Source organism: Rhinolophus hipposideros, assembly GCF_964194185.1.
Source record: "Rhinolophus hipposideros genome assembly, chromosome: 15".
Lineage (NCBI taxonomy): Eukaryota > Metazoa > Chordata > Mammalia > Chiroptera > Rhinolophidae > Rhinolophus > Rhinolophus hipposideros.
This window is the reverse complement of record NC_138061.1, coordinates 53,333,815-53,358,470: the sequence shown is the minus strand read 5'-3', so window position 1 is coordinate 53,358,470 and position 24,656 is coordinate 53,333,815. Positions and strand designations below refer to the sequence as shown.

Sequence of the window (24,656 nt, the reverse complement as noted above, 5' to 3'; positions counted from 1 at the left end):
GTTAAAGGTAATTTGCTAAGCAGGAGTGAAACCTGACTTGTAAAGATATCCACACTGACTGTCTTCTGGTGATAGGAACCTCTGCCATCATCAGACATTTTTGGAACTTCAAGGAATGTATTGACCATTAAGTCCACACCTTTTACACCATACTGTGATCTGTGAAAAAGGGACACCTGAGTGGGCGTACTAAATAAAGCTTTAAAAATGGGGAGGGGATTAAAAGTGTTGCATCAGGAGGCCTCCCTATAGTCATTGTGTTTGAGCAGTGTAGTACAAGCCAATGTGGCTACAGAACATGTATGTATAAAGTTATAAAATAGCTCTGTAGATGATGGAGTCCGTTTTTGGAAGACACCTATTTGTATACAAATGAAGAAATATGGATGTTGAGATTACAGTAAATAGGAAAATATAGATAAATCTACGAATAAATCTTGGTTGTATACACTATCTTTCATGTACCTATCTTTATTTGGGTATCAAAGACAACTCTTGAAACAAAATTGCTCTCTGTGATATGCTTTAAACAATGATCTTGCTGTGTTCAAATTAGGTTTTCCAGGTGTAAAAAGGGAAGTCAAAACTGTTGCACCAGAGCTAGAGCAAGTCAACCAATGAATATGCTGAATATCAAAGAAGGGCACAAAACAGATATTAATCAATTAGGTATGAAACATACATTTTTCTATGTAACATGGTAGCAGGAGTAAAAGCTGACTTATTGTGGAGTTGTTAGAAAAGTTAGAAAATTATTTACAACATAAGTAATAGGAATTCCCTACTCAGATCCTGAAATCACACACACACACACACACACACACACACACACACACACACACACACACTTTTCAGGATGTTCAGGAGGACTTAATAACATTTTCTATGAGCCAAGTAATTAAAAAATTTTAGAAGATTTTGTTGCTGTCACTGTTTTTATTTTAACTAAGTTATAGTAAATCCTGAAGAGCTGTTTTTATCATAATCAGAACTTGAAAAACTTTAAATGTGAGGTGGAAGTTAGAGTAAATTTTATGAAGAATGATTAAGTTAAATAGTAATAACATAAAAATTAAAACAATATGCTGTACCTGCATGTTAAATTCATTTAAATCTTGCTTCAAATGGACTTTCTTCCAGAGTACCACTTAATTATTGTTATTTAAACTACGAGTTAATAAATGTAACCTTTGTGAGTGGATGCTGCATGTTAATTCTTAGCTATTTCAAGACTCCAGAACTTGAAGAGTCTAAATATTGTTAAGCCCACCACAAAATGCCTTTGTCCCTCTCATTATAAATACTCAAATTGGAAGGATGATGTCTAAAGGAAATTATCCACGATGCCCTTCAAATTCATTCCTGTTTCTAAAATTGAAGAGATTATTCAATATAGAGAAGGAAATGTTGATTTGAAGGAATTGATATGACAGAATGTAAGTATTATTTATGAAATATTCTGCATTTTAATGTAGAACTTAGAACTTAATGTAGAACTTAAGTTCCAGCTGAACTTAGATGTTATCCATTCTTCCTATGAGTTGAACTATCACTTACTGCCTTCAGACTGGGGCAGTCAAATACAACTGGCAGCATCTTATCCTCACATAGAGGCCTTTGTCATTTTCCTTAAATGGGGTCATCTTGTCAAGACACCCACCTACCACCTCTGAACTTAACAAATATGTGAAGACTTGGCATGAACATGAAACTATTTTCTCTCTTTGATCAAACTGTCCAAACAAGTTTTCCCCTTATCCTTCAGCTGCTGAGAGCAGCAGCTTTGGAACTAACCACTAACCTTTGGAATATATATATATATATATCATATAATATATAATATATAAATTATGGAATATTAGACACAGCCACCATCACCTTTATCTATATGCAGCCATCACACATATGATCATTTAACTCTTTTGGGCAGAGAATCTGTAAAACATTACTAAGTGATGGTACTCTTCACTTGTATCAAAAATGATTCCATTTTGAGAAGAAAATATAGCGACACACACTACAGTGCTGAGTTACGGCCATCCTTCCGATTGCCAGAAAACTGCCTTTTCTTTCCTTTCTAGTTATTCCTTCAGCTTCCTATCTCTCCCTATCCACTGAGTCCACACTTTAATTCTGCTTCAAGATCTGCTTTGTGCCTTTCTTTGGCATTATTCACTTCATTACCATTTACATCATCCCTACTTGTCCCTAATGCATTCCATACTTAGAATTTTCTTTCTTAGCAAAACTCCCTTGTCCTAGGTTGCATGTTCTCCAGGCCACATTCCATGCTACTTTAGAAAAATTACCATATGCTAATCTGTTAATACATACAAATAACATAACTTATTACCATAAAATGACAAATTAACATTTAGGATTATAATTACCCAAAGGACAACTACTAATTCTGGAAAACTTCGGGTAAACTTGTACAAAGACAGTATTTTTAGACAGGTGGCTGTGTCTTCTAATGTTCTTCATGTCCCTTAAGTGTTTGGTGATGCATTCAAAGTAACATACTGTACTCCACCAAGGGCTGATGGTCTGTTTGTCACACAAACATGTCACCAACATGTTCTGGGCTCCTCTGGTCTCATTTCCCTTCCCAGGGCTTAGTCACAGTAGCTTACAACATTACAGTATTTGGACAAGTTAGAGAGACCAGAATCAAGTAATGGTAACAGCGTTCTTTAGTGAAGGCTTCTCAGAAACAGAATTGGGAGAAGCAGATGGTGAATGTCACATTGGATCAGCTGTGATGGATGGACAACATGGAAGAGTCTCAATGGGCCCCGCGTTGTCCACTCTGGGCATTGGGCAGTGACGCAAATCTGACTTAGGCGGCTCTTGTGAGTAGCAACTACTGAATGCTGCTATTGTTTTAAAGAAAAGAGCCTTGTGGATTGTTTTTGATCTGCATATTAACAAAAAGGAGAAAGACAGCCAAGTTATTTCTTAGAAGCAGCAAGAAAGACATTTTCCCTTGGAAATGTGCAAGATACATCTCTTTCGGTAAACACACACAGACACACAGACACACACAAACAGACAAAACAAACAAAAACAAACAAAAAATCCTTTCATCTAGAATCTGTGGTTTGCTTTCTTTTATTCCTTAGTATACATGAATAGTGAAAATGCACAATGTTCAGACGTGCAGCCTCATGGAGTGATAATCTCTTATAATGTGCCTCTATTTAAAGCAACAAACAGATGGAGGGTTTATGAGCAAGACTGGTAAAAGTAAAAGCAAATGATTATAATAGTTGTACTTTTAATAGGATTTCCCACAATCTAAAACATGATTCCCCAAGGAACAAATTGTTCTATAAAATTATGTTACTTAGGAAAGAGACAGTCCACCCTGACTTTGCTGAGGCAACAGAGGACTCCAGGATGGCTTTCCATTGCAGGAGGCAAGTCAGATCAGTGCTCTGGGAGTGAAGTCACGGGGACACCGTGATCCCCAGAGAAAAAGCTCAGTGGAATAGGGTAAGAGGCAGAAAGATCCAGGGGAGACAAGGGGTACGAAATATGTATGAGCTTTGATTGAATTTATTACTTTCTAATTCTCTACTTTGAATACCAAGGTTTGGGACATTCCTATGGATTTAAGATAAGCATGCAACATCACTTCCTCCTCTAACCATACAGACCAAAGTCTAGCTCTAGAACAGCAAATCTTGCTTAACAAAAGGTAGGATTGTAAACAACCCAACACTAATTATCATTATCCCTTTTGAAGAGAAACAAAACTCACTATAATTCTATCATTAAGATGAATATACCTTAATTATGGCCTTTACGTAAATTATAATTAAGCTAATCTTAATTAAAGTTATTACCCCATTTTGGAAGAAAATAAAGTACACAAAGAGAGGGAAACAATGTGGTCAATAACTCACTCCAAAAATATTTTTTTTTTGCCTCCAAAGCTCGCATTGAGGGAGACATTCCTGCGTATGATACAAATGGTTCTGACATTAAGAAAAGTAAACAAGTAAGAAAAATAAAGATGGAGAAATTCTGTGGTCAGTTCACAAGTGCTTTTTTATTGTTTGAGGCAGGGTTAAAGCCTTTTATAAAGACAAGGATATATGTGCTGTTAGATTGGATATGACATTGGACTAGTCTAGCTGCCCTTGCACAGAACTCTGGCTGCCCGTAATATGCCATGGACAAAACATATGTTGGTGCTTCTACACAAAGAACTAGGGTGGGACCTAATGCATCTAATTTAAATCATTATCCCAATGCTGTTCTTTCAATCAAATAGGTACTCAACTCTGGTTATTCATGGACTTGAGAGATAAAGACAAACATTCAAAATACTCTATTAATGGTCTTGAGGATTTTGATCTAAATAGCTGATGACCAAGGGTTATATAATCTACAAGAAGGACTCCTGCCAGACTCAATGCAAGTCATTGAAAGACTGTGTTGACTTCATAGGCCAGACGGCATGTAAATGAGCTAGAACTGGGAAAATAGGTTCTTCTTGGGTATTTCAGGGACTCTGACTCCCCAAAGAGTTTTACAATAGCAACTCTCTAGTCCTTTGGTACCTATAACTTGGAAGGATTCTCTCTCAGGTTTTTTGTCCTTGAACTAACCTAATACCAGGAGATCCAGGACAATGAATACCGAACACCAGGTCTAAACAGAAGGAACAAAAATAAATGCTCGAGTGCCAAGAGCAACCAGCCTTTTAAATATCTTCTAGAGTGATTTTACTGGTGTAACCAACATATTAAGTGCCATTATAGCCACAGAACCCATATTATCATGCTTGTTTTCCTTGAAACATTAGTGCTAGAATACAGCCAAAGATCCACAAAGACTATCACACAACCTATGGATTTCATTTCTGAGACGTCCTGAGAAAGGTACCACATTCAAAGGGTTTGTGCCTCCTATTAAAAACTGGTCTGGTGAATGTTTTCTACAATCTTTCCTTCTTTTTTTAACTTCTACCCTCCACTCTATCTTTTATCACCTTATTACTTTTAAATAGCACCCAAAGGAGAGAGCCAGCTGCAAAAACAAATATGGCCATAGACATGGCTGGAAGTGTGTGTGGTTAAAAGTGAATGAATGAATGAACGAATGAAGGAATGAATCAATCAATGTATGTCTCTGGTGCAAGCAGAACCTGGTGCTGGGAAAAATGCCTGACACTGTCTAGTATTCAGGGCAAGAAGTGGATTTAGAAATGAACACAGAGATTTAGGAAAGCTATTTACTCCAATTCAGAAATTGTAACAACAGGAAGCCGGCCATGAATGTATGGCTTGGCTGAGAACTTAAACCTTCTGCTCTCTGAAAACTGAAAAACCAAAAGGCATTGCCTGTAATAAAAATGCTAAAGGATGGGGGTGGGGGGTGCTACGCTGAATATAAGAAATTAATATTTAAGAAAAATAAAAGAGAATGAGCTTCCTCTAAACTCTGACTATTACACTAACAATAAACCCACAGCACAGTGGTATCAGAGGGATGCCTACTCAATAGATGAGCTGAAGACACAACCTCTCTCACTTGACGACAGGCACTGCACATGCTCAGGGAGGCCCCAGGTGTGACCTCTGCTCCCCTGTGAGCAGTGGAGGGGCTGGGCAATCTATCATGGTCTTCATCCTGTCAACCCTGGTGCTTCACCGCTGCTGTCTGTCACCCTGGTGGATGAGACCTGCTTAAGGGCAATCATGTCAATCTCTACGTGACCACTCAGTCTGCAGCAGAATGATGATATTGACAGGTAAAGTCAGCAGAAGGTACCAGAAGTTGAGGTCATCGCCTTCGCACAGAGATGCAATGGGGACCATTGCTTTTTGTTTTGTTTCTTTTCTTTAGCTTTTTCTTTATTTTCGCCTCCCCTTTTTCTTCTATTCTCATGACATGGGCTAAGGCATACTACAGAACTTGCCTTCAGAGCTGGTCATCTCGGATAAACCTGTTGCCTTCTGAGTTTTTCCCATAGTAAACATAGTGACACTTGCCCAGGACACCTGAAAAATAAAAGGAATACATCAATAGAAAACCATAATTAGAGCAAGGACCGATAGGTGCTGCAAAGCAGAAATACAACACAAGCATAAATCCCACGGGTGGCAGTCAAAGAATTAAGTCCCAGAGGGAAGGACCCTATCTTCTTGTCCTCAGAGTTGGCATTCAAATAAAATGTCACTAGGCCACAGGCTCCTAGGAATAACATAGTTCCTGCATGATGTATCTTCCACATTTTAGAAACTTTTCTAATTTGGCCAATTACCCCTCAAAATAAAGCATAAGCCTCTCTCCTCTCCAGGTCCCCATAGTAGTTTTTTAAAGTGGAAAATTAAGAGTTTAACCATGGACCCAGCCCAAGCAAAAGATGTGGAACAATCTTCCCAGAATGTAACTATTTTCAAGACCCTTATCATGAATCAATGTTGTTAACTTCCAGAAAGAATCTTCCAATTCCCAGGAAGCATCAGGCACATAACAGATGATGAAGGAAGAATGGTGGTGTTGACAAAATATGACACAGAAAGTAGTAAGAGCTTCCAACATTAAATGGCTTCTTCTTACAGGTACCCTAAACTATAGGCTCAGGTTGGAATGCATTTGATTTTCATCTGCAGTTTTATTTTAACTAATTTTGTGGCTCTATATACCGCTTTTCTCTCATTTAAAAAAAATTGTAGGAGGACTTAACTATGAAAAATACCCCTAGAATAGGGTCAAATCTTTTAATCAACTCAACATTTATTCTGAATATCCATAAGAAATCACCTGCCATGGTTATTATGGAAGCTTTGTAGGATTATTAAGGAAAAATAAGTTTTTCCAAGAAAATATAACTACAACTTGATTTTTATCATCTTGTATTTTCTTCTATTTTTAGAGAACTTAAAATTCAGCTTCACAGAGTTGTCTAATTAATAATAGCATTTGAGTCTCTGCATACATGCATTTGAGATGCATGCATAACCAGAAAATAAAGAAAACACAGAAAATAAATGTCCACAAAACATTACTTCATGAGCCACAAATCTGCCTACAAAAATTGCTATCTATATGAATTATTTCCCTCCTCCCCCCATCAGTCTGAGAACAAGAAATCAACAATCACCATCCATTTTTCATTTGGGATAAATTAGCACTTGAAATGATCCAAGTTCTTCACATCAGAAATTCGAAGTAGTCACTGTTTTTGTGATTGAAATGATCCAAGTTCTTCACATCAGAAATTCGAAGTAGTCACTGTTTTGTACGAGAGCTATTTCTCCACTGTAGAACTTTAAATCTCATTCTTAAATAAGGATTACAAATGGCTCTTGGAAACTTTTAAGGACAGGGCGGATGCTCACTGGTTGAGATGGCTTGGGACAAAGTTGGGAATTGCTGTGATCACAGCATCTCTGAGAGATAGCAATAGGGAGAAGAGGACATCATCCCACGGCCTCAGAACTGATCTTGGGCCTGCTCTTATTATTTCTATTTTCTGCCATGGTCCCATGAGCAAGTTTGCTGTGGACCACACTTCCGCCTTGGTCATGCTTTCTTGTGGGGGTCCCCCTCCTCAATTACTGTCTTTGAGTTTTGGTCTGGTGCCTGGAAACACTGAACTTGGATGGAACCTCCCTGAGACCCTTTTCAGGCCTAAATGATTCCTTTGGCTGTTGGCAGTGAGCTGTTCCCTTTATTGCGCTGAATTATGTAGCACCTGGGGTGGGACTAATGTTGTCACCAGTGCCAGGACTGTTCTGTAGGCTTGGCTGTTCAAGATCTGGTCCAGGAACAGGATCCCCTACAGGCCTGTGCGGGAGTGTCTGAGATGTTTCCGAAAATCCACAAGGGGTTTCCTTAAACATAATTGATTCAAATACAGCCTCAAGAAACTGGAAGAATAAGGCCAAGGGATGTTAATTTCCTTCTACAGCATAAGAACAGCATGCATTTTTATAAAAAGAAATGGATAGGGCTGTCAGATATCATAAAGAATAGTCTTTCTCTTCAGTAAAAGAATGAAAGGCAGACACAACACACACTACCCACCAGTGGGCGCATTCATTCTCTCCGGTAAACTTTCCAGTGCACTCGGGATGGGATTTCTTTTCTCTACGCTCTCTCCATGGTAACCCGCAACTTCTGATTTCACCTAAATGGAATCTGGACAGCAAATGCCATCCTGGAAATAGGCTGCATACTCCTGGAACATGGGCCCTAATATGGAGGAAGGTGATGAGGGCTGAGCCATGTTTCCTGGGCCTTCTTTCTGGTTGGCAATGATAAGAAGTCCCTTTTAAAGGCTGCCCTATTCCTTTGGGCCTGGAAGCAAGAATCTTTATAGACATCCTGGCGAGAGGGTGCTGTTTGAGGCATGTAGGAGACTGCAGTGAGGTGTCAGAGCCTGGGAAATGAGGCAAGGACATGAGGTATTAATATTGTCAGTGATCTCTTGATAGGAAAACAGATACCACACTCACTGTCAGTTTTAAACAGACATCAAGTGCATTAATGACAAAGGGCAGACTTCAAACAAAGCGGCTGTGTGGTGGGGAGCAGAGCTAGTGTCTGTGCTGGTAATAACCTGATCTGAAAGGACACTGTCAGGGCTTAAGACAGGCCCAGGATTGTGTGTGGTGACAGAAAACAGAGATGCTCACAGAGATACCAGTGCCATCTGATGCCAAGGTTATTTGAACGCTGTCCGCCGTTCTAATGAAAGCTGACACCACTCCCTATCACTGGGGGCTTCTCCGCCTATTCCTGGAGAAGATTTCTCCCCAGACACCATTCCCAAACTCACTGCCATCATAAAGTTGCTGGCAGCCCTGTTCTGTCAGACCAGTGGGGTCAAGAGGCCTAAGGATAACCGCAGTCCATCTAAATTTGGACTTTGCGGGAGGAGCCCGCTCAGCCCCCTGATAGCTTGGCTACTGGAGGGGATCAGAGTGCCAACGTGTAAGAAGCTGTCACCTTGAATAAAATCCTGAAAGTGAAGGCACTCTGTCTGAGGGCTGCTCCAGGATGGCCCAGGGATGGTCCGGCAGCTGAAAATGAAACCCAGCTACTGGTGCTCCTGGGGAGAGCAAGGTGGTCCGGCTAGTGACAGTTAAAATCAGGCTGAAAGGTTCAACTGGCACCACTGACAACGGCATAAATTAAACAAGTGCTGCCTCTGTTGAGACCTCACAGTTGGGAAGTGATTACCCCCCAAATGGAACTTTTGTGTTAAATAAATAAACAAACAAACAAATAAATAACATGAACAAGGAACAACAACAACAACAAAAGCATAGTCCCGTGTGTGGCCTTAGTACTGTATTTGTCAGAATGGTTATTTATAAAATAATCGGTTCTGCTCATAAATTAAGTCAGGTGGTGGTGTATTTCTGTCTTGCTCTCTCCCATGGCCCTCCTCCAGCCATGCCAACTGCTATAAACTGTGACAATTACAGAGGGAACAATTTGCTTGCAAAGAACATTTTGACAGGGAGCCGCTCAGGGGCTAGAATTTGGGAACCCACTGGTTGTGACTCAGTAGGCGGTGGTTTCCATGTACATCTGCAACGCATTCACTTGTTTGTATCTCCTCGAACTATAACATCTTGGGAGTGGAGGGGGGGCAACACATTTAATGGCATATGTAGTGTTTTTAATAAAAATATCTGGCTTTGGTCATAATAAGTGGAACAGGCTTGCCATATATCAGGCAGACGTGCAGCTGTCTGTGTGGGGGTTTCTTTTTGTGGGGGGGGGAGGCTAAGAAATGACAGTGTATTGTCCCCCGGGAAATCCTTTCCTGTCAAATGGGACTCCTAATTTTTCTGAAGTAGCCAGCTCTGCCCTCACCGTAAGTTCTTAAAACTATAATTATGGGGAAAATGTATTGGGAGGCATCTGTTTTAAAGAGGTCTTTTATCTTTTAAATGTTTCCCCCCTCTGGAGTGGATGTTCTAATTATGCCGGCTAAGTTATGACCTTGGGGCTGCCTGAGAGGTGGGAAACAGCCTCTTTCTTGGATATAATGCTGTCATGGCAGGGATGATACTACAGACTTCTTAGGGAGAAAACCCGGAGTGTCCAGGGAAAGAAGTCCTTGCACACTCATGTAGAGTTCAGCAAAAACCCCAGAAGTCCCTGCTCTCCTGGGTGGCCTTGTACTGCCAGTTACATTTCTACCATCTATTTAGTCATGAGAGGTGGGGGCAAATCTACATTCAAATCCAGCTTGGTCTCTAACAATTCTGTGACCAGGTACATGTCCCCTTTCCTCACTGAGCTGGTCTCCTCACTTGTAAAACAAGGGCAAGGGGCCAGATCATTTCAGAGGTTCGTTTTAGTTCTGAAATAGATGAACTAGTATTTTCAAATGCTTCCCTTATGAAGATGAGGATGTCGGGTCCAATCCTGTGTGATGGAGGAGGCAAATCCAATGGTAAGTTAATCAAAAATTTGATTTGGACTAAGTCAGTTTTTGAAACCCATCTAGCCCATATTCCCATACTATATAGAAGGGGAGCTTGGCTGGACCTCAAAATCTCCAAGGACAGAATTTCCACGAACTTTCCTGCCATCTGTACTTCATACTTAGAGCTGGGACGTGCTTACCACTACCTAGGCTATATGTCCCACTACCTTTGACACGAATCTCATTAACTCCATGTTCAACAGAACTAAAGACAAAATACCAGAGTCAGCGATCTACCATTTATATCTTAGCTGTGAAAAAATAATAATCTTTATTAATACAAATACAAACACTTATTTGATGATACAATACTGGTGGGATCAATAAATCTGCCTTTGTAAAATAAAGTATAAATTTTATTATCATTATTAATGTTAGTTTTGGTAATTATCATTTTAAATGTTATTACCACAAATGTTTGTAAGTGTAGCTGTGTAATGACAAGCAGATTTTAGTGTTTGCGACCGCTTAGAGTTTATAATTAGGCAGTGCTACCAAATAGGCAAGGGACGGAGGGCTCCTCATGGAACTCCACTTCTCCAATCTGTATGAGTAAAGGAAAGAACTAGACTCTTTAAGGCCTCTGAAAAAAGTGATGACAGTGTTGTGAAAAGGTGGGTAGGCTCAACGACAGAGAGGAAAAGAGTACCTGCAGAGTCTTTCTGATATACTGGAGAAGGTTCTAGAATTATGCTTCCATGTAACACTATACATACCCGGTCACATGTCACCTCTATAATACTAACTCCTCCCCAATTTCTAAGACCCAGTGCCTGAAACAGTACTTAGTACAGAAGAGATGTTCGGTAAATATTCAGTGAATAAATTAATGTCGTTAAAATTATTATCTATGTACAATTTAAACAAAATCCAGAAAGCTAGGAATTTCAATACTTTAAACTCTGGTAAGACTACAGACATTTGAAATGCTTTAAAAATACATACGAATTAAATATTTGCCTTATTCAAGAAGCCGACAAAGTAACAGAAGGTAACAGCATCAATTCCTAAACACCGGTGCTGTTTTTATGCGGAACACTTTTCTCCCACGAAAACAAAGCAATCACAACGTCTGGCTGGAAAGAGAGAAGTGAATTGAACATTATCATCCGGCCTGAAGAGCTGTAAACATCATACAGGGGAAAGGACATTCCCCAGAAAGCGCATTCCTCTCTCTTTGTTATGTGCAGGCTGTGAGTAAACTGGGAACTGAGAAGGAATAAACACCCATGTTTTATGATCTTGAGAAGTGGCTGGAGCAGTACCCTGAGGTCAGCCTGTGTGATGTGCTGTGGGTATCACACAGATTCCGCTGAGCCTGTGGAATTACAAGCACATAGCACCACATCCTCCCTTAGTGTAAGCTACTTAAATTCTAACGCCAAATGAAGAGAGATTTTAAAAGATCTTAAAGGGAGCCGATTTGTGGAAGGAGAACCAAGTCCATGCTCCATGCCGGGCATATTTTTCCTTCCTTCGCCTGCAGACCTATCTGAGAAGCTTCAGGCTGGGAATAAAATGGGGGAAAGGCTCTCTACCTGACTGGGAGGGTAGAGAAGGCAAAGATAAAAGTGGGACTTTCTTCCCAAACTGGCTGAGTGTGGCTTCAGGCAAGTGTCTCAGTTTGTAAACTGCATCTTGGGTTGGAATGGGATGTTACGGCCATGTAGCGTTTGCTAATCCCCAAAATGTCTGTAAGAGCTCCTGCTGTCTTCTCCATGGACCAAGGGGTACACTGCCCTTGCTAAAGACTGCGGTGACCACCTCAAACAGTGCTACCCAAGGAACATTCCTAGTCTCTCAAATGAGTACTCTTTTGAACTCATCTCCTTAATGAGTTCAAAACAACACCAGAAAGGGTATTCTGGGCCCATCATGCTGAGGCTGATATTTTGCAGACATTTGAATTCTATTATTTTGACCCAAAAAAATGCTTTGGTTCCAGGCTTATTAATATAAACATGTATACTAACCTGGTAATTTTTCTTTCAGGAAGCATTTATTATTTAGAGCAAGCTCCATTTAGCCGATATAATTCCTTGATTTTTAAATTAGATCAAACCATATTCTTGTATTTTTAACATTTTCATTTTTATTTTATTGAATTTATTTTCAATGGGAGTTAATTCTTTTCTGTGTAATTTTTACTTTAAGCTTAAATTCCACAATCAGCGTTTGCCAAATATCAAAATTTACTGATTATGTCTTCTAAATCTCTTAGAGTCACAGTTTCTTGAGTAAAATTTTGCAGATCGAAATTGTGACAGGAAGACTTGTGTTCTCTATTAAAGTTTAGTCAACACATTTTACTGTGTGTAGTTTTAGTTCATTTCAATTTTATTTTGTTTCATTATTTCTACCAAGGCAAATTTCTCCCTGTGAATTTGCACAGTTTTCAATATACCAACAAGATATAAATCTTGGTCAGTTTTTCATCCATAATAAATTACATTCTGTGCAGGTTTAGTTGCTGTCAGTTTTATTTCAGGTTGATTCTTTTTATGAGCAATGTTTATTATAAATTAAAGTAAATGATAGCTTTTGTTTCTTAGCATAAAGAGTATGTAGCACAAAAGTAAATACTCTGGATGCGTGGTCAGGTCTAAGTCGTGGGGTTATGACATGTTGCTTTCTACCAAGCACCAGTCAACACAGTAGGGGCCACCTAATCAAAGGTTAGGATGCATCAGTATCCAAAAGAAAGGTGACACAAATGCTGGGCAACATATCCCTTTCAGAAAAGGGCATTTGGTCCCAAGGCTCATAGGAGGTTAAACTTTCCACTGAGAGAGAACAGATTATATAGCCTGCTTAGACAAATGCTGGGCTTTGTCAAGTCTCACCAGCATGTTTTCAAGGAAGGAAAAGCAGGGGAAGGAAGCCAGTCAGCAGGGAAAGGATCTTGGCAAAATCAGTACTGAAGGTGATAGGAATGCATGGTTGAGAAGCCAGCCTCCCAGCCTGGGGAAGGTTGCACAAATGGTCACGTGAGTGGGCAGACAAGTTGATGTGTGACAAGCCAGAGCCTGTGGAAAATGCACTCTGGGCTCTCAGGGCAGCTGAAATGAGGCTTGTCATTTTAGAAGAAGAGAAGGAGGTGTGAAAGGGAGGAGAAGAGAAAGAAAGGCAGGGCAAGTTTTCTCCTCAATAATCTGTTAGTGGGAAAACGTAAAAGCTGGTCCAAGACTGTGACAGAATTGCATCTTTGAGTGGATCCTTAGAAACCAGCTCCACTGCCCCACTCTGAGCCCCTGGTCCCTGTACTCAGCTTGCAGGTGCTGTGGCCATACCCAGGCCTGACTGGGCCATTCTAAGTTCTCCCCACATTGAGGAAGCATGCGTCGCATATTAGGCTGACAGATTTAAAAGTTAACTGGCAAAGCATGTTCCCATTATGTGAATCCTGGAAAGGAAACAGTCAACATGTTTTTCCTGAGATGTCCATGCTTTTTAAATTTCTCCTTTTTTGTACTGGGCGTCGTGTGGGTAGGCAGAGACTGATGGGGAATAATCCCAGGTCTGCAGTGGGTTCACTTGCTCCTTTTTTGGAAAATCATTAATATAAGTAGCTCTTACCTACTGTATTTCAATCAAATAGGAACGTATACATATCAGAGATCAAACGCCACTGCTCCGACAATATCCTGCCTCCCCCCCAAAAAAGAAAATACTACTAAATTTTCTTAGCAATCCCAATTTTGTTTTTTTTCCTCAGGTTACATTTTGTGCCAGTTTAAAATAAAGCCAGAAACAGTTTACACCCTGACTTCCTAAACAATGATTTATTTATACACTTCTATATCCATACTATATTATTTTGTTGTACTTCCCAGTAAGCTTAAACACAGAATGGGAAATGTTTCTTTAAAAGTATATCTTTACCTCTGTTGAACAATTCTCACTGGGGCGGAATTTAAAGAACTACAATTTTGGGTACGTCCTTCCTTCTATAGAGAAGGAAATGGAGGTTCAAACGAGCTTCCCCAAGATCATGGTACCCATTCATTCAATCTTTCTAGCGCAGCTATTTCTGAATTACAGGACACTGCCTGCAGGACAGAACGTCAAGGGCACTGACAACCTGACTTAGGCGAACCCTTACCTATTTTTTCCACAGGGAGAGACTTGAATCTCCAAGGCCAAGTTGGTGTGTGTGTGTGTGTGTGTGTTCCCCTCTCCCCCATCCCTGTATTCTACGTGGGGTTTAATGGATTTGAGATGAGCTGGATTCCAAAGTGCATGCCCAGATGGGATGAAATCAATTAAGATTTGTGAAGTTCCCTTCAGTGCAGCTCACTGATGGATGTCACATTAACCAGGACAGTGGTCAAGTGGTATGGCGTCATTTTTCTTTCTCAGTTTTTGACTGAGTGACTCCGAAATCTTTCAGACAGGAGAGAGAAAAGAAAGAAAAAGTTCACCCCTTCACTGCCTCCACCATCCCCACCATGATCTCCACATTCATCTTTTCTACCTTCCCTCTGAAGTCAGGAGCATTGCCACTAGAGGGCAGCATGAATTTAGAAAAAAACAGCAGCTTTCTTTAAAAAAATAAATAAATAAATGATGGCAACTATTCAGGGAGGGCCATTAAAGACACATTGTGCTTTTGGTCACCGATTATAGGTTCTGTAATGATCACTATGTCATGTTTGTTCAATCTGTGCTGAAGGGAATGGGGCTACCAGACGCCCCACTTTTGGAGTCCTCTGGTCTCTATTTCATGGAGTGATTTTCTTTATCATCAATTGCTCTAATTAATCTTCTAGACTCAGGGGTTGGGGGTTTTTGCATATCACCTGCATAATTTTAAAGAAGCACACAAACTAATAAACAAAGATAGATTCCTATATTTCTTAGAAAAAGATCAATTTTACCATGGAAGTCAATAAAGAAGTATACCACCCAATGGAAGTTACCAATCATCATTTGATAATGAAAAATCTAAAAAAAAAAATCTAAAAATAAAATAGAAACTGGATCAATAAAATATACAAAAGGTGTGTGTCCTCCATTTATACAATTCACAGCTATCTATTTTAAAGGCCCTCCCCACCTAAAACTGACCCAGCCATTGCCTTCCCTCTTAGAGAACCTGGCCCATATTAATCAGGAAAGAGAGGCAGAAGCTATTCAAATAAAGATAAAATAATAATTCCATCTTCTGTTCAATCATTTTTTGTCACCATCAACACAGTCTTTGGCACATGAGCCAGTGATTATTTCCATGCTGAGAACAACAAAGGACCACCTCCCTTTAGGAGTAAAGAGGTACTCCTGGGTTTCCAAGAATTGCAAGCAAGTCATTAGTTTTTAAAACAGCAATAAAGGTATGACATTCCAGGCAAAGGCATTTTAAACTAAGAATTTCTAGAATTAAAATAAATGAGTAGATTCAATCAGAATGGGAATGAACAAAATTGGAGTTACTGGACTAGAGGAGAGCAGAGCTGAGTCCAGGTATGGCTTTCCATTTCAGCTGAGAGACCTCGCAAGTAGTCAGTGAAGCAAGTATACAATGGCTCTCACACACTTCCTTTCCTTGCAAAACAGTCGTGGGGTTGAATAGCCACGAGGGGAATGTTGCGTTCCAGTGAATTAATTATATTAACTCATTAACTCATTGTTAACTAGCAACATGTTTGAGTCTTTTCTCATATGAAACATCATCGGAACCACAGGTATTTCTTTGGGTATTTACAGTGAGGATGATACTGTTGGGAGGTTTAACTGGGGCGGGAACACGGCTCATTGAACATTTCTCAAGGTCTTAGGATCTCCTTATATGTGCAAAAGGATGGAGATGACAGCTTTCCATCCATGCTTCATGAACCTAGGACATGTAGGTACTCAATAAATTTTTTATTGTGGACTAAATGAAAGGATCTCAGAGTACTTCTGAACCCATGTGTACTATACATTCTTGGACATTTACAGGTAGAGGAACTGCATGGGTTATCCTCAGGACAGTGGCTCTCCAAGTGGCCCACGCATCAGAATCACCTGAAAGCCTTGTTCAAATAGATTGTTGAGTCCCATTCCCAGAGTTTCTCATTTAGTGGATCTGAGTTGTTGCCAAGAATTTGCATTTTTGCTAGTTCTTAACTGACAATGATGCTGACTGGAGACTAGGAAACACGGTTCTAGGGCAATCTAAAAAGCCTCTTGTTTTCTTTTTTTAAAAAAATAAAACTCTTGACGTTAGCTTGTATTCTTATAAAATCAAGAACACTTAAATTCAGAGATAATAAAATCTGGTTGACTGAGGGTCCTGCTGCATCCAGTTTTAGTAGAAAGTGGTTTAACTGTCTTCCCAACAGCAGACTGAAAACAAGGGGTACCTAAAATTAAAAGTAATAAGAATAATAAAAGGTTGCTGTTCCGGCTCTTGAATACTAAACAAAAAACATAAAAGTTCAAGTGATATTTGTATTATATTAACAGAAGCAAATAGTTTGTGGGTAAGTATAATGGAGCTGAACCTGCAAACCATAATTTATAAATTATAAGATAAAAAAACTTGCAGAAAAAATTTCCCAGAAAGTCTTTAGCCTCCCTTTAAAATGACAGAATCTCATATGAACAAAACTTAGCAGTGGGGGGTCCTCCTGCAGCGTTTGAATGGGAATGTTGGCTTTGCTCTCAAGCAGAAATTTGCTTTTGGGTTTAAGATCTGTTCCTATTAGAAAGCTCACATCAAAAGGGGGAAAAACATAGCTCTGTCTGGTTCTTCAGGCTAAAATTTCTCAAGAAAGTCATTGAAAATAAAGACAAGTTGCTTCTTCTTTAAAAATGAAAAAAAAAAATTGAAGCAGAGAAAAAAAAAAAGATACTCTCAAATAAAATTAAGCAGACACAGTAACAAGTGGGTTTGTCGTAATTCAAACCCTGCAAGGATTGGGGGAAAGACCTTCCTTTCTTGGGCACAACAGTCCAGCCTCCATCTGCCCTTCATTAGAATCCAAATAAACTTTTCCTGTACTGATATTACTGTAATCTTTCCTAATTCCATGACACTGTAATTTGCTTTCCCTAAAAAGAAAACAAAAGGAATCTACTGATACATGATCTAATTGAAAGAAGTATGCATTACAAAAAAAAAAAATAATAAAAGCTGGTTGTTGCAGAAAGTACAGCATAATTCTTGGGTAATAGCAAATCTCATGGTCAAATGCCAAAATATTTTCATTATTTCCTGATCTTCAACTCCTCATCTTCTAACCTGCATTGAAAAAGTAAGTAAATATGTCTAATACCAATAAAAGAAAGTATAGGTTAAGTAATATTTAATTGCAGAAAGCAGTTTATAAGAGCACCATGAACTTCTTGTACATTATTATTATTATTATTATTATTATTATTATAATTTTGCCCAGAATAAAGACAAAGTAAACAGAAGGGCATATTATAAGGGCCTTCATCAGGCCCAGGTTTATTAAAACTTAATGAAGTCTTTACCACAGTCTTTCCAGCAATACTTTTCCCAGGTACCTTTTGTTTATCGATGGAATGGCCAGGTCAGGGAGACATTGCTGACAGTGGGTGGTACCAGGTGTTATCTGTCTCTGGAATATACTACTTTGATGGCTTGCAATATTACCCCCTTTTATTTGGCTGGCTTGAATTTGTTAGGATTCACCCTGTGGTGAGGTAACATGCCTCCATATTGGAAAAAAAATGGCCCATGAGCCAATGTGAGCCTCGTTCCTAATAGAATACATCTGGTTCTGACAGTTTGATGCCCAGCTCTGAGCCACATTCGGCAACACAAATTAACAGTGTAGACATTGCCCACGCTGAGCAGGAAGTAATAACCTGCTACCTGCTACTTGGCTAAAATCTCATTATAAGCCATTAAGGTAATTGAGGGCCAAGACTCTGTGAATATTAGACTCCCTGAGCGCCAGTCGTTAGTTCAGCAGAAGAAAGACTCTGAGCAGAGGGGGAGGTGGGGCTGACTGAGGAGAAACTGCTTTGGACCGTAACGTGAACTCCACCTACAGGTACTCTATGGCTCTGGGAAATTTGTGAGCTGTTTCTCTTCTACCCCAAAGTCCATGTGACCTCTCCTGGGGGGCTCAGGACTCCAGGAGGATGAATGATACAACTCTTGGTAGGCCTCCAACAATGCTATATAATTAAACTTTGGTTTAAATGAATATTGGGGACAGCCACAATGAAAAGAAGAGGGCAAAAGAAGTCAGAGTGCTCCACGAATAATAAGCGTAGAAGCGGGTACAGGGAGAGGGGAAGGGGGATGTTACCCATTCTCCCAGGAAGATAGAGGCTCTCTAGAATTATGGCACGTACATGAGCTTCTAGTCTGCTCCAGTGGGCAAAGCCAACTCCTTTTCCCATAAAGTTGATCCTCTTAGTCTCTGTCCAGGGTTGGGTGACTATAGATAATGTGGTATGGGTTTTGGCGAGGGAATCAGGGCAGGCTCCAATCAATCACTCAGCCAACCAGCTGATCAATCAACCTGATTTTCGGTACCATCGGACGGCTCTGGACTGTAGTAACAATGACAGTTATCAATAAACGTTTCTTAGAAAGAATTATATAGGGCCAGGGACAGGAGTAATTGGAAATATAATAAACTGTCTCCAGAAATCCCTTCTTATCATTCCCTGCCATGCACACATGAAAACACGCACACACCCATACACACACACACACACACACACCATACACACACCCTGTACACACCAATAATTATCAACAGTTCAATCATGGGAGAAAGCTGATGCAAGCTTTTAACTAACGTATAATAATAAAAAAAAAAAAATCCTGAGTGCTACGTCTTCTCCAGAAACTACCAGAAGCCTGGTTAATAAACCCTCCTAGGCCTCCTAAAGTTTCCATTTCATCCTTCTGCAGGTCTCAGTGAAAGGCTCCTTGGCCTTGGCATTTTGAACAACTTGGTATTTGGGGGAAAATAAGCCGAATGGTGGAGAAAATAGTGTTCCTGAGGGTGAGGAAGTGTGTGAACATCAAGTCCACACTCTGAACAACCTCAGATAATCTTCCTGACTCAGCCACGCCAGCCTCATTATTTCTCTGCCCTTAGAGGGTTAAGCACAGTCTGGAGCCTAGAAAATGGCTGCTGTTGGTACAAGTGAGGCCTTCTCTATAACTAGATCCTTCAGGAAAAAACAAATTAATCAACAGCAAGCTGAAGTGGGTTTAATGATTGCATTCTGCATACAATCAGCTTTTCCCTTTTCAAGGGCCATCAATATGTCAAGGGAAGACATATCTGAAGGATATAGCTCTTAACATCAAGGTTATCTATTCTCCACAAGGCTCCCACTCCTTGCCGGGCTGGTACTCCACGCTGCCTGTGTCTAACATTTTCATCAACTCTGCAATCAATCAAGGTAATAATGTTGTGCAAAAAATCAATTAACAACGCAATTAAACTTTCCTTATTATCTCAAAGGGCTGAAATAATACCTAAAGGGAAGATAGACTCACTGAACGCAGACATCCATAATCCAATGTGAAAGTGAATTATGAGGTTGGACAGGTGCAGGCATGTGCTGGTGCTGTTATTTTCCAGGGGTTATATCTCATCATGGCAGTGTATCAGTCAGCCCCAATCCCAGACCCTAAAATTCCAAATTACTTTTAAGAAATATATGATGTGCAATATCCATTTCATACTCTCTTTTAAAGATAACCCCCTCCTCTCCAAAAAAATTGAACAGCCATATTATTCAAAGACAAAATGATCTTTCAACAAGAACATAAAATATAAAAGCTATAATAACATTTACATCTGTATAGCACACATCTCTGTAAATGCAGGTCATCTATTATACATAATCTAGCGCCTAAGAGGCTGAGGATCCAGCACAATATTTAAAACCCAAATGCGTAAATGTGCAAAGTCCCATGAGATGGCTGTGGCTTCCCCCAAGTGTATGTCTCACCCTTGCCTGCTACACATACACACACACTCACACACGCATACACACACACACACACACGCATACACACGCATGTGCACACACGCACATGGGCACGCGCAGGTAGAAACATTGGTAACAACAGAAGTATTACTCACTTCAAATGAGAATGACTATATTATTTAGCAATTACACTCAACTTGCCCTGAAACACTGTCCATAAGAATTGAGCGTTTATGGCACGTAAAAAAGATGACTATTAACCTTTTTGTGCAGCAGACTATGAGGTGCTTGAAATTTCCCACTGAAAGAGATATCCAGATGAAGAGGAAGGGGTTCTATGACAATGACAGAGCTCATGTTAAACCTCAGGGCCCATCCGCCACGGTCTGGCACCAACAGAAGTCCTGGAAATATGAGTAGAAGGGGAAACGAGGACCAGAAGACGAAAAGTAAAAAGAAAGAAAGAAAGAAAGAAAAGAAAAGAAAAACTAAAGCAAAAAAAATCATCAAACAGAAAAATGCTGATGGAAGATCCACATTATTTGAATATCTTCTTAACTCTTGGAAGTAAAAACCAACAACACTGATTTAAAGGATAAATATGAACATATATCAATTGCAAACGCCCACACAAAATCATCCAGTTCCTCTCTTCATCCACTTGTCCTTCTCCATCATGGCATCATGGCAGAGTGTAAGGATCTTGCCAGCATATCTGGAAAGCCCAGGAGATACCTGGACATTAGAGGAACCAAATGAATGGATCTAGGAAGGTCCAATTCCAAATTTGGGCCTCAGAGAGTTACCTATATCAGAAGAAGGAAGGATTTCCCTGTGTTTCTTTAGCCAACATGTTCTAGGTTTTGGTAAGAAACCACTATTCTCTGAGCAGTGTGGATTTCCATACATACCACCTGGAGCTGTGTAGATATTGTTTTAAAATATGATTGCTCAACAATGAATTCCTGTTTTGCAAGTTACTTGGAACAAGGATCCATCTTAAGCCAACTTTCCCCCATTCTCAGCACAGCAGGGAGGAAGGACTGAGCCCCAAGTGCAGATTTAAGTGAACAGTAAAACAAGACAAATATACACAAATGCTCATTTTGTCATTTCTAAGAAAAATGAGGAAGCAACTCATGTTGTACTTCTTGGTACAGAATTTCAACAGAGAAGTTGAACAGGTTAGCGAATCTGCCATTTCTCTCCTAACCTTAAGGAACATAATTAATATGTTTTCATTTTCAATGACTATATTGTGTGTGTGTCAACTGGAACTGCTCCTGCTGTGTATTTGATTCCACTGACGATGGGGTGGGTTGGATTTTAAATGATGTGTGAGCACTTCTGTTCTTTCTGTGCTCTGGTTTATGTGTTATTCATGACTTGCATTACAGACATGGCTGATACACAGATGTAAATGTTATTAAATCTTTTGTATTTTAGAGGCTTTGTGAAAGGCTTCTTTGTTTTCAAATAATTCTCTTAACCACCAAAACTAACCAGTAATACATGACAATATCTTGGGAATTTTTTTCACTGAATTTTCTGATGAAGAGATTTTTCTCCCCTTGACTGTTATTTTTTTTTCCATCAAAATAAAACGTAGGATAAATTGGCAGATGGAACAATTGTATCTTCATGGCAATGGTCAAGAACAAATTCATGTGTGTATATGTGTGTGCATGCACAAGTGTGTGTCTTGGGCTCATGTGTGTTATGTGGCCACATGGGTGCTTTCATGTGCACTATCGTATACGTGCTCTGTAGGTGTGTCTTCCTGTGAATTGTGCTATACATGTTGTGTGTGTCCTTGTGCGTGTACGCATCTTGTAAACAGTGTGTTATGTGTACACAAGGTATGTGAGTGGATGTGAATAGGTTGACACCATTATACCAAATCAGAACTCAAAGTCACCCAATTCTCAATTACCTGCCAAAGATGCCGTTGCCTTACTGCAGTTTGGCATCTGCCATAAGTTTTAATGTTTTTACCTTGCTCCATCCTCTTCACATTTCTTAGGATTTCAACAGAAATGTGGCAGAGGATAAAACTCCTCGTATAGACAGCATTTAATCAGTCTGTGCCTCTTGCTGGCTCACCTTTTTTTTTTTTATTGATTTTAAATTTAAACAATGCTCTGAGGCTGAACAATACACCTCTACAAATACAGTTGACTTGACTGAAGGAGGTCAAGAAAGACAGAGATGTACATATTAGTCTTGAGAGTAGTAGCTAAGGAGAGAAGGCTCAGGCCCTCTCCCCATCCTCAGGGCGGCAGGGGTACCTGGTTCCCCAAGTGTCCTTTTCAAGGAGCAAGGAAGGTCATCTCAACTCTGGGAAGTATGGTGGAGTCCAGAGATTAAGTTCTAGCTCCTGCTCTGTAGTACCTGTCCTGAGCAACTTGTTCAGTCCCTCTAGGCCTTGGTTTCTTAGCATCTGGAGAAAATGCTCCTTGAGGCCCATTTCTGTTCCAATAAATATAACCCCTATTATGATCTAGGCAGATTTTCTATGCTGTGCCAAGTTGGCACAGACATAGAGACTATTCCCTTTCCATGCCCCTCTCTTCTTTTCCTTGGTTTGCCTCCTTCCCTCCTAGAATATCTATGACCCTCATACTCTTGCCTTTCTTGGGCTTTCAATTTCAGAATCAAAATATAACTGTTCTCTTTCAGTCACCCTTTTCTAAGAAACAACTCATTCTCTGATCAACTAATTAATGTTAGGATGTTAATAATTGACAATGAAATTGAGTACATCACAACAGATAAAATATTTCATGTAAAAAAATAGACACATTAGAAAAAAGCCCAACTGAATAAATCTCTAATGCAATTTCAGGCAAAATACGTAAGGGGGAAATACTATGTGCCAGGCACAGTCAATCAATGATACCCAAAATAAAGAAAGTAAGGGAGAGATTCTTTCTACATTTGAGTAATGAACAGGCCTGAAAGGGAAATGTGTTGTCAGATAAAGCGAACTGCAATAAAGTTTGCTATAATTATGTTATGTATGAACTGTTATGCAAACATTTAAAACAGAAAAAGGATTAGCTCTACCTTGGGGAGTGAAGGTCTGAGTAGAAGCCATTAAGAAAGACATTGTCAGAGGTGGCCAGTTGCTCAGTTGGTTAGAAGGCGATGCTCTTAACAAGAAGGTTGCTGGTTCGATCCCCACATGGGCCACTGTGAGCTGCACCCTCCACAACTAGATTGAAACAACTATTTGACTTGGAGCTGACGGGTCCCAGAAAAAACCCACTAAAAAATAAAATACATTTTCTGTATATGTATTTCTCTTTTTAGTCATGTTAAGTCATGAATGTAATATTTCTTGTCATCAGTTAAACAATACAGGGGGGTGCATTTAAAAATAATAATACTGCTTTCAAGATTCCCATGACCACCTGATATCGAGTGACTCCCGACACATACTGCTGGAAGGGTATAGATGTATGGATGCAGGATATATGGCTAAGTAAAAGCACAAAGAGCAAAACAGTGCATCATCTCAGTTACTTTGGGGTAGGAAAGAAGTAAAATCAAATAAAAATAAATAAATACACATCTTCATATATGTTTTGCAAAAAGAAACATAGAAAGGACAAACCGCAGACTAATAATGACCACATGTAGTAGGTGGGTGACAATAGGGTGGTGGGGATCAGGATACGACTGAGACTTCTCTGAATACACCTCTTTTTATATCCGTATTTTACGTATTCAAAAAATAAATTTAAAAGAATGGAAAAAGCGAACCCTAAAACTAAACTGGAAAAATGAACCTCGTTATATATCAAATACATAGCTAGCATAATGACACAGAAAAAGAAATCAAAGTAAATTGGGAACATAGTAATTCCATGATACACCTGAGTGAGATATACACTGAGTACAAAAAACGTCAAAGAAATCTTGAGCTTTATTTAGTAGGCTTACTGTTGTTAGTGCTATTACTATTCTAATTCTCCAATTATTTTATGTATATTGTAGTACAGAGAAAATGTGTGCATCCTTAGAAGTTGTTGGAATTCAAGGTTTTCAGTGCGAGCGAATGGAAATCAAAGAATGAGGGAAAATGTAGTAGGCAGATTAAGGGTCCCAGGGTGTTCACACTCTAACCCCTGAAACCTACATGCCACCTTACGTGGCGCAAGGGACTTTGTAGAAGTGGCTAAGTATGGACCTTAGGAGGGAGACATTATCCTCTACGACTAGCTGGGTGCGAGCAATCTAATCGTGAGCCCCTAACTGAGGAAAAGCCTCAGGTTGTGGT

At 39.7% G+C, this 24,656-nt stretch overlaps 1 protein-coding gene across 1 annotated transcript in view; it reads right to left on the bottom strand.

Annotated features, from left to right (window-relative positions):
* Window positions 1-24,656, bottom strand: part of LRMDA (leucine rich melanocyte differentiation associated) — a 1,035,628-nt gene that overhangs the window by 15,190 nt on the left and 995,782 nt on the right. The window contains exon 6 of the transcript XR_013995024.1: window positions 5,930-6,011. The gene's annotated coding sequence lies outside the window, so the exon portion shown is untranslated. The remainder of the gene's footprint in view (window positions 1-5,929; window positions 6,012-24,656) is intronic.